This window comes from Apium graveolens, chromosome 9 (assembly GCF_009905375.1).
Source record: "Apium graveolens cultivar Ventura chromosome 9, ASM990537v1, whole genome shotgun sequence".
Taxonomy (NCBI): Eukaryota; Viridiplantae; Streptophyta; class Magnoliopsida; order Apiales; family Apiaceae; genus Apium; species Apium graveolens.
Window position 1 is genome coordinate 129476435 of NC_133655.1, and position 9460 is coordinate 129485894.

General features: G+C 36.5%; 1 long non-coding RNA gene across 1 annotated transcript; it reads left to right on the top strand.

The window, feature by feature from the left end:
* Positions 1-4128: 4128 nt before the first annotated feature.
* LOC141682964 (uncharacterized) lies at positions 4129-8213 on the top strand. Its single transcript, XR_012560023.1, has 4 exons — positions 4129-4419; positions 6061-6185; positions 7591-7681; positions 7913-8213. It is a non-coding gene; the product is annotated as an uncharacterized LOC141682964 (long non-coding RNA).
* Positions 8214-9460: the final 1247 nt, after the last annotated feature.

The following is a 9460-nucleotide window of genomic DNA, read 5'->3' on the forward strand; positions in this document are numbered from 1 at the left end:
TTATAGTGTCCATACCTAGTACGAAAAGCAGTCTTTGGTATATCCTCAGGTTTGATTTTCAACTGGTGATATCCTGTTCTCAAATCTATTTTGGAAAAGTGCACAACACCCTTGAGTTGGTCGAATAGGTCATCAATCCTAAGGAGAGGGTACTTATTCTTAATAGTCAGCTTATTCAATTCTCGGTAGTCTATGCATAATCTCATAATGCCGTCCTTTTTCTTTACGAACAGTACTGGCGCTCCCCATGGCGACACACTGGGTCTTATCATCCCATTATCTAATAATTCTTGCAGTTGAGAAGCTAGTTCCTTCATCTCAACTGGGGCTAGCCTATAAGGGGCCTTGGACACTGGTGCCGTTCCTGGTGCTAATTCTATAGAGAATTCTATTTCTCTATCGGGTGGCAATCCTGGTAAGTTCTCTGGAAACACATCCTCGAATTCATTCACTATAGGTATGTCTTGTATGTTGGGAACCTCCTTCTTAGTGTCCATCACATAAGCAAAATAGGCCTCGTTACCTTTCTTTAACAATCTTTTTCCCTGTAGCATGGTCAGAAATTTCTGGGTCTGTCGTTGACCTCTAAACACTACTTCTTTTTCATTTTGCACTCTTATCTTCACCCTCTTCCGCTCACAATCTATTTGCGCTCCATTACTGGATAACTAATCCATTCCTAAGATTATATCAAATTCTCCTAACGCAAATGGGATTAGGTCAACCTTGAAGACTTTTTCTTCTAATTTCAACTTGCATTTGGTGTGTACTTGATTTACATGAATTATTTCTTTGTTTGCTATTTCCACTTGTAGTACCTCACGTAAGGGTACGACGTTAAGTTTTAACTTTTTAAAAAAATCTTGAGATATAAATGACTTGGTCGCTCCAGAATCAAATAGGACATTTGCATGTTCGGAATTTAACAGAAGGGTACCTGCTATCACGTCAGTATTTCGGACAGCATCTTGAACGGTCATGTTGAAGGTCCTAATAGCTGGGGGCCGGTTGGATGCAGCTCTGCTCATCCCTGACGCTGGGGGCTTCAAAGTCGGGCAATCCTTCTTCATGTGCCCTACCTTCCCATATTGGAAACACATCACGTTGGGTTGGTTGCAGTTGTTGGCAAGGTGTCCAGGTTGGTCGCACCTCTAGCATTTCAGAGGGGCTTTCGCCTGGCTGCACACTCCAAGGTGTCTTCTTCTACATATTTGACACTCCGGTATTGGGTCGCGGGGTTGGCTATAAAATGTTGCCCTAGATTCTCCACCGCCCTGGCCAACACTCTCACTAGGGGCCTTTCTAAATTCGGGGCCTCTCGCAGGTTGGGACACCACTCCCCTGACGAACCTGCTTGGAAGGCTCCTATTCCCGGTTCCTACTCCTCCTCCTTCGCCTTGGCTTCCTATCTTCCTCTTCCTATTTTCCTTTTCCTTCAAACTTTGCTCACTGCCAGTTTCAACAATTGAGGCTTTCTGCACTAAGGTGGCGTAATTCGTCAGCTCTAGTACTGCCACTCGGTTTTGGATCCACTATTTCAGACAAAGTTGAAACCTTCGCTCTTTCTTCTCTTCGATATTCACAAACTCAGGCATAAATCGTGACAGCTCAGTAAACTTGGCTTCATACTCTGCCACAGTCATCTTATCTTGTTTCAACTCTAGAAACTTAATCTCCATCTGAGTTTCCATAAACCTAGGGAAATACTTGTCTAAGAACAATCGGGTAAATCTATCCCATGGAATTACAGCATCTGTCTTGAGGTTTCGTTTGGACTCCCACCAGTAATTTGCTTCCCCTTTCAGCATGTAAGAAGCAAAAATGGTCTTGTGTCGTTCTTCCACACCTAGTATCTTGAAGGACTTTCCTATTTCCTTGAGCCAGGCCCGTACTTCAACGGGGTCGGCAGATCCTAGAAACTCTGGGGTTTTGAGGGATTTGAATGCCCTGAAGGCAGTGGCCGCAGTCTGTTGGGAAATATGCGGCTGTAGTTGAATGGGTTGTTGGTTCAGATTTGCCCTTAATAGTTCCATAAACTCATTCATGGGGTTCCCTCCCTGATGGGTATCCTCAGCCTCTTCTTCTACATACTCTTCCTCATCATACTCATTATAGTCTAGGTCTTCTTCACTTTCCTCATTCACTATGTGGTCAGGTCCATTCCATTATTGGTTAAAAGATTCGGCATGCAGTGCCCTGGTTCCTCTTCTACAGGGTGGCATCGTTCTGATAATGAAAATTTGTCAATATAGTTGCAAAAGTTTTTACAACTGGATTATTTTATTCATAGGTAAGCATGTCGTTTATTATCTAGCATGTTTTTATAAAGTGCAATAATATGGAAATCAATTTATTCATAACTGCTAGATATATACCATAGGGTCTCCCAATTATATCTTGGGGACAAACCAACTATCCTAGTTCATACATGACCTAATTATAATACATAATTACTTGTCCTGAATACTGAATGCAAATACATAAACCGCGTACCCTGAAGGGCTAGGAATGCTATCTATTACTAGATATCCTAACAAAATTGGTGACAAGTTACCCAGCCCTTTACAAGGTCTATAAATAGTCACTCGTCCCTCAGTCACTGTCGCTGCGTGTGAGGTCTCACACCCTCCTCATTGCTCCTACCAACATCAGCTCTACGTCAACTACCGGGATGTATCCCCCACCATCGTCATCCTCGTCTAAACCCGGGTACGGAGCTCGATCCCATCGATCTCCCCGCGGGCTATGGCCGGGGAAGCAGCTCTGAAGTCCCTTGGATATCCTAGCCTGATGGCTCTCTCAGCTGTCAGCGCCTGCCATAGCTCTACAATGCGGGCAGATGCCGCGGTGAGCTCAGTGTTAAGCCGAGCCACTATCCAGTCGTGTACAGCTACATGTATTGTCACCGAGGGTGGCAGAGGTGAGTCTGGGTCGCTAGAGGATATGTCATAAGCCTTGTAGGTCTGTGCATCCATCCCATCCTCCTCCTCATCATCAGTATAGAATAAAGGGCTCTGCATCCCTGGGTGTGGTGTAGGAGAGCGAACAGTCACTAGTACAGAAATATCCTTCTGCGTCGCACTTTTTGTGACGGTTGAATATAGAACCGACGCTTAAACACACTTCAAGCATCGGTTGTAACTTTAACCGATGCCTTAAGGCATTTGTGCATGATCTGTTGCGTCGGTCTTTGATACAACCGATGCTATTGAAAATCTGTAGCATCGGGTTTTAAAACGCCGACGCCTAAAATCCTTTTTAGCGTCGGTCTTTATAATGCCGATGCTGTAACTTCTACGTACAGCATCGGCATTTAAAATGCCGACGCTGTAGGTTTGGTTTATAACATCGGCTTGTAAATACCGACACTACAGATTTGGTTTAGAGCGTCGACGTGTAATTGTCGACGCTGTAGATTTGCTTTAAAGCGTCGTCTTCTGAATGCCGACGCTATAGGTTGTTATTTTTTTAAATAATTTTAAGAAAAAAATTAAATAATAAAAAAATTAAGTATAGTTATAAAATATGAAATTAAATTAATAAAATTGTGGATGGGAAATTATTAATATCATTATAAAAAGTAGAAAATTAAATATCTATGATATACTAAACTCTAAATTAATAAAATAATTTTATAGTTACAAAAAATTGATATTTTACCAAAAATTCTAACAATAATTAAGTAATTAATTTTAATGTTAATAATTAGTAGATTTGAAATGTTTTTTTTCAATTTTTGAAAATTAATTGAAATTTTAATTCTATATATAAATAAACACAGAGGTGTTAATTACAATTAATGGATAAAATCAGTAGATAGTACACTAATGCAAATAATCTTCGGGTCCATATCACTACTAAAGAATTGAATTTAGAAGACACTGCTTGCATAACATTTTTTTAATTGTGCTGCACAAGTGATATACTTACATGGCGTTTTTGTGAAAAACGTTATATAGGTTTTTATATAAAAATACAAAGAAATTAAAAAAATGAAAAAAAATCACGTAACGGTTCTCTAATGAGCGCTAATTTAGTTTAGACTAGTATAGCCTGTTTTGAAACGTTACGATAGTTAACATATTTTAAGTATAAACTTTATATCTATTTTTTAACCCTTGCATAGCATTTTCGAAAGGGGTTTTTAAGTTCATGTCTCCTAAGTACTATACTTCTAGATTATTTATTTATTTTTGGACTTAATCATGTATTACAAAGGAGAGAAGATCTAAAACCGAACATACTTTCCAGAGCAGATTTTCGATTAAGCGTTGAATATAATCCGAGTCGTCATTTGCATCAACCATTCTATCAGGTCTTCATTTCTCTCCTTCAATCTTGAAAACATGGAGTTTAAATTGATTTAATGGGCTTCTCTGCAATTTGAATTCATTGGCTACTTGAAATTGGAAATTGAAGGTACTATGAATTCAACTAATCTTATCTTTGTTTTTCAACCAAGTCTTCTGTAAATTTAATTTATGCTTATGATTAAGAGTGCTTAATTTCAAATTCAGTTTTGGGCATAATTTGAGGGTTCTATTTTGAAATAATTGCAGTTTTTAAATTAATTTTAGGGTTCTCAATTATATGTTTATGACCCATTCTTGACAAGTGATTTTTCCTCTATGTCTTCCCAAATGCACACATGTAGCGCCTATTCGATATCTATAATAATATTTATGTCAATTAGTGTATAGAAACTCCATTAGTGGAGATGATCACAAGATGTAACACACAGAGACAGAGAGAGAGAGATGAACCAATGTAATTGTTATTATGAAAATGAATTAACTTGTTCCTGAAATACAGACTGAAAGAGTATATATAGTCACTAATATCCTAACAGAATTCTATACATACACGTTTTGAATCTGTAACAAATTCCAGCTAAGCATTACCTTATGATATTTACTTTTTTATGGTATCAGCTAGGCTAGTGTCACTTTGTTGATCAGATATACGTGTAACAATTTATATATACAGATTTCACTCTTGTCCTCAAAAATCCATTGATAGTATAAAGAGCAGTTGCACATTTTTGAATTATATGACAATTATATTTCAGAAAGGGGAAGAGGTGATGCTTCTTTCAATTTGGTGCAGCCAAGTATATAGTACTAGCTAATAAAGTAGTCCAATTTTCATTATCTTTTGTTAAACCAACTTGCTTCAAGATTCTTGGTTTTAGAATATATATACTAAATTGCAGGACATAAAGAAAGGTAATATCTAATCCATTTTTATGTTTTGCTTATTCCAAATATATTTATGTAAGATAAAAATATTGTGGAATGTGATTTTTATATCAATCTATAACGGTTTGACAGGTTCCAAAATCAAAGCAAGAACGTAATAAGTGGGAATTCCAGTGATTAATATGAGATGTGTTCTACAAAATTGAAGTATTTTCTTAGCTTTGAAGACTTTAAAAACCTAGCAAATTGTAAAGATAAGAAAAACCTTAAACTAGATTAATCTATTAGGCCCCGTTGAGCATTTGTGTGAAGCAGTCTTGACGGAGGTAGATACTGGTTTTTAACTGTTATTCAATGCAATTAAAGCAATATCTAAATAGACTACCCGTGAAAGCTATGACTAACTAATTTTTTTGGGAAAATACTTTTGATACAATTGTTATCTGTCAGATTTAATGATTTTCCTTGTGATAAAGCTGTACTACATAGAGTATTTCAGTTATGAAGCTTATTACAAGAAAACACCATGGAAGGCTTAGAAAGCTCTGCGTCTCGGAGTCCAAAAGTTAGCTTATGTCTAAGGACTTTATTACCTGTTTTAGTACCTTTAGTAAATTTGTATTTAGCTTCTCAATATTCTCTCCGTACACTTTCTAGTAAAACAAGTATATAACTAAGTATAAAACAAAGTTCATGGACAAATTGGGGATTAAAGTGTTGATTAACTTGTGACATACTCCTACTAACTCCAAGTGCTGATACTCAGGTCTTTATCTGTATACTCCAGTATTATATTTTCATTGCGGCAGTTGACTTCAACATGCATACTAATATAGTTGGATTTATTTTACTCATTTTATAGAGTAGTGGCAGATCATCGGGACTTGTTGATATTTTATGTTCTGGTTAGGCAACGCAGTGGTGTGTATGCGGCAATGGCTTAGCCAAAAAGAGGCACAAGATCATATTTTCAAGTATGCCAATGAGGTATGTATGATACTTTCATGTAAATTGTGTTCTGGACTTTTAAAGTAGAATAATAGTGTATCTTGAAGTAGAATTAAAAATGCAGAGGAGTTGGTATTGGATTTTTGGGTATATTTGTTAACTATAATGATACATATGAAACTTTTTAAAGTTTTGGTTGATATCTGAGGATATTATAACTTTGTTTGGAACATATGGGTATAATTATTTTTTTAAATTGAATTCTTGAATATGAATTATTACTATTGTGCATTGATGTTTGATTTTTATGTTGTTCAGTGTTGTTAGTTCTTGATCCTTATATTTTAAGAATTAGATAAAGATTATTAGTGAATATTGTAGATGGTGTTACAAAGATTGCATTTTTATTAATTAATTTTACTAAAATGTTCCAAGCTACTTGTTTAGTTTGTATAATTGGAGTCACAACTCACAAGATCCTGCCTTTATTGCTTCTAGTGGGTTTTCTAGTTTTTTTTTACTTATAACTATGTTGAAGGGATATCTGTAAAATCTGATTGTTTGCGTAAAGTTCACAGCCTTAACTGTGTTGATTGCTTAGATTACACTAGCTAAAGAATCAATAATGATAGCCAGGTAATATACATGTCAGCTAGTATAATGCTAGTCGGTTAGTAATTAGTTTTATGTTGATCTCCAAAGGTTTAATCATACAATAAACTAAACCAAAATGGAGGATAGAATTAGAATATAAGAAGATACTGGAATATGAACATGGACTAATGTCGTCTTATTACTTCATTTACGTATTAGTTTGAAGCTTTTGTTCTGCTCACGGGATGGTGCTCAGGGTGGTGGATTTTTAAGTGGTTGAGACTGATTTGGATGGTGTTTTTGCTGGTTTTTTTGGTCAGAGGCTTTTCTGTTTGTGATGATTTGAAATTTCTCTTTGTTTTCTGGGTTCTCTGGAATTTTGGTTGCAGGGGACCTGGATGGTGATTTGGATGGTGTGTTTTTTTCTTTGCAGCTTCTATTTCTGGAATTTCTGCTTGTTGATCTTGCTAGTTTTTTTTAGAATAGGGCTGGAAGTGCTTGTTTTAAAAGTCTTTTTTGCCTATGGGGAGTGGAAATTTTTCTGGGAGTTTATGTTCTCTGGTAGTTTATTAGCATGGGGAATCTTGCTTTGGTTTTTTTAGTTAATTCAGGTGGTAAAGATCAGAGGTATATTTGGATTTTCTGGGTTTTTTAGGTGTCTGGGGTGTTTTGAGGTGAATGATGCGGTTTGAGCCGCACGGTCACCAGACACCAGCATATGCTTATCCCTGTTGCAAGAGATGGCTGTAATGAGCTGATAATATTTTTGACTAAAAATAATCTCCACATTGTTTTACAAATATTGATCAAATAGAGAATTTTTTAATACTTTGTCTTTCATATTTTGAAGGGTCTTGGTTCAAGGAACTATACCAAAAAGGAAATTAAAGAGATACAAGAGCTTTGAGCACAATTTTTTACTTTAGAATGTTTCTAACAAGGTAATTTTTTTAAAATTTTTAGATCCTCCATTTGTGCTATAAGTACTTGATAGAAGCATATAACCATTTTATAATTGGATGTGTTAGTTGATTTTATTTGTTTACTATATGTGTGGTTCTGCATAAAAGCATTTCTTACCTTGCTATTTCAAATATTTAACTGAAATATAGAATCTTCGTGTTGGTTATAATTTGCATGATTGTGAATTTATTTTTTATTGAACATTTCAGATAAAAATGAGAACGGATGGTCAAGCATTTAAAAGCATCTCATGTTCGTGTCAAAAGACGATATGTAGTTTTGCGATCTCAATTTACAGATAAAAAAGGCGGACTTGAAGATTTTGAAGTACTTGTTAGTGGAGACACATTATGTGTTATTTTATCTGTAAGGGAAACATAATAGAAAGAGTTGGATGGTATTTGTAATTCAATATATACTTTTCTTCCAAGAGTGGTATATTTAAATTTTCTAAATTTATTGTAATATATAATTTTTAAGTTTTACAATTTAATTTTTTGTTGTACTGTATTTTTGGGATTTTAGTATTAATTGTATAATGAAACAGGTTTATAGAAAATATATAAAATATCAATGGAAAATAGGAAAAAAATTAATTTTTAGTGACAGAAAGCGTCGGCATTCTATCTAACCGACGCTATTGATGAGAAGCAAGTGTGTCGGCATTTCTGCTAACTGATGCATTTGGTGAGAAGCAATAGCGTCGGTTAACAAAAAGGTGAACTAGCGCAACAGGTGACAAGCAAGTGCATCGGCATTTTAGTGAATCGACGCAACAGGTGAGAACCAATAGCGTCAGCATTGGGTATAACCGAAGCAATTAATCAAACCAGAAGTGTCGGCATTTTATCCAACCGACGCATTGCAAGGCGACAAATAGCGTCGGCTATATCTATAACACCGACGCTATAAGTCAACCTACAACGTCGGTTGATTAACCTATGACGTATGTCGTTTAACCGACGCAATTAATGCTTCTGTGTCGCTCGTTTAACCGACGCTATAGGTCCATACCTATAGCGTCTCCCACACTTACTTCGTAAAAGTCCAGTCTGCACTAGTGTACATCTCTACATCCCTTCAGCCTATGCCATCTCCCTGGGGGCACCTCAACGTCATCAATCATGGGGACAGGAAGGTCAGTCTCCTCCTTCGGGGCATCCTCAGTAGGGTCATCATCTGAGTCATCAATAGGTGGGTCCTCCGGCTCAGGAGTAGGGTCACGCTCAGGGGCCATAATATCATGAACAGGGTCAACCTCCCCCGTAGGCTCCACTAGTACCTGACACAATAGGCAAGGTGTTACTAACTTATAGTAGGAATTCCCTTGAGGGTAAAACCGTCAAGACTACCCATGTAGCCTGACAACGAACTCGACTTGAGTTCTAATTGATTATTTATTATTCTTATGTCTACATATTTTATATCCTATCATTTCCAAGATTTGATAACCTAAGGCTCTGATACCATTTCTGTGGCGCCCCAAAATCCGGGGTCAAGGATCTAGGAGACCACGCTATCTTGAATACTATATACCATATACCTCGCATCACAATATATAAATACTCACACTTTTACGACCCCACACTTATCACACACACACACTTATAGGTTATTGTCCTGGAAACGAACCATTCATTACCAGAGTAAATCAATCCACAAAGTGATAATCATTACAACCTAAAAGTAATTAAGTCTTATCGAAGAAATAACCTTTAAGGCTAGTCCATCGACCGAATATTTGTTTCTTATTCATT